General features: G+C 59.4%; 1 protein-coding gene across 1 annotated transcript in view; it reads right to left on the reverse strand.

Annotated features, from left to right (window-relative positions):
- The window catches only part of E2F8 (E2F transcription factor 8), a 17,007-nt gene extending 16,673 nt beyond the window's left edge, over positions 1 to 334 (reverse strand). Inside the window, 1 exon segment of the mRNA XM_007457621.1 lies at positions 139 to 334. The gene's annotated coding sequence lies outside the window, so the exon portion shown is untranslated.
- Positions 335 to 1,884: the final 1,550 nt, after the last annotated feature.

Raw genomic sequence — 1,884 nt, forward strand, 5'->3', positions numbered from 1 at the left:
CCCCTCTGCGCGGGAGCTCAGCTCCTCCCTCCACGGCCCCGGGAGGAGCGAGAGGCGGGAAACGGCCGCCGCTGCCTTCCCGAGCCCTCTCCCGGTGCCAGGCTGGCCGAGCGCCGCGTCCCTCTGCGCCCCGCTGACCTGTCAGTTCACCTCACGGTTGGAGCCGACGGGGGCTGAGCGGGGACTCCTCGGCACCCCTTCCCCGCTCAGGCCCGGGAGCCCGCGTGTCGGGCAGTCAGTCGGTCCTTACGCTGCGCAGAGGTGGGTGCCGGAGGGAAACGCCGGGACCGGGACTGGCGGGCCGGCGGGCGGGCAGAGGGAACGTGACCGTCCAGGAGCAGTCAAGCCCCCGATTTGAAATTAACCCGCTCCCGGCGCGAGCCGATCCCGCGGGCAGGGAGGGCCGCTCCCCTCCCCCACGCCGCCTCAAAGGGACAACTACCCAAACAAAGGTGAACAACCTTCATGCAAATGCATCAAGGAATGTATTGCTTTTTCATTTTCTGCCCAGCCCTTCAAATACATGCACTAAAATGTGTTTAAAACATGGCCTAAAACTGGAAAAAGGGAGAAAAAATATATATGAATATTTCCCACAAAACTGTTTCCCACCCTTCCCTCTCCCTAAGCCCTTCCCACCCCCTCCCTTTCATAAGCAAGTATTTTAACTTTTTTTTTTTTTTTTTTGGCAAACACCCCCTCCCCTAGCTCAAAGTTGGGGAATGAAGTTTAGTCCGCCCGGGGCACGCGGGTTGGGACGCGGGCGCTCTGCAATCCCCAGCCTGGGTCCATCCCACCCGCTGCCCAGCCCCAGATCCGCTCACCTGCCCTGGGGATCCCAGCCAGGACCATTACCCCTTCCACCCATGGCATGCATTATTGTGTTGCCCACCATCTGCTCATGGCCTCTAGAAACTGGGGTGTGGAGGGAGAAGCTTGCCAACCGGTGATCAGATTTGATGGGCGCGGGGTCTCGGCCCAGACTTGAGAACGCAGGTGTGGGAGGAGGAGGAATAAGGTTGAAAACCCGCCAAGCCTGTTCCAGGCGTCCCCTGTCTTCCCTCTCCAGGTCTCCTCCCGGCTCCTCCCTTTCCCCTCCCTGTCGTCTTCCCTCGCTTTTCCCTCTTTTTCCGGTTTCCGAGCCTCGGGCAGCTTCAGCATGGAATATTGTAGAGTTCTGGATTAATAGGAGGTTTGGGAGACACTGTAGTCCAACGCCCTGTTTTGCAGACGGGGAAACCGAGGCCCGGGGCGACAGCGCTGCCTTTGCCTGTGCCTGGATTGTTTGCGCCCGCGTTGTCTTGCTCCGCTGTTCTCTGCTTTAAAGCGTTTCCCTTTTCTGGGGACCTGTGCTGGAGTTGCGGGACCGCATTTATTGCCCAACAGCGCCTAGATCAGGGCGCCCATCTATCGACTGGTTTGAGCTCTTCCTCCTCTTTTGTAATTTCTCATCTTTTAAGCTCCAGCAAAGCTAGGGGCCGCAGTCCCCTAGCGTGTAACTTATTTATATTTGTCAACGAATCACCCAGTGCTGACTTGCAGCGCGGGATATTCTTATATTCCCGGACGCGATATAAGGGCGGGGATACAGTGATACTGAGGCTAAGGTCGCCGTGCTGTAGCGACAGGCCGTAGGACCGGGGGTCCCGGTGGCGAGCGGTGGCTCTTTCTGCCGCTGAACGCGACCTCAGGGCGCGCAGGGTGACTGCCCCGAACGGTTAGCGCCGTGGTGTCTCGGTCCTTCCCTCTCCGCTACCCGGGGAGCGGGTCCTACCCGGCTTCAGGCAAGTGTCGCTCCAGAACTCGCTTCCACCTGAAAGCCGACCTTGGGCGCGGTGCTGTGCAGAAGCCAGCGGCCACCTAGTGCTCTCAGATTTACAATAA

Source organism: Lipotes vexillifer, unplaced genomic scaffold (genome assembly GCF_000442215.2).
Source record: "Lipotes vexillifer unplaced genomic scaffold, Lipotes_vexillifer_v1.1 scaffold505, whole genome shotgun sequence".
In the NCBI taxonomy this organism is placed as follows: Eukaryota; Metazoa; Chordata; class Mammalia; order Artiodactyla; family Lipotidae; genus Lipotes; species Lipotes vexillifer.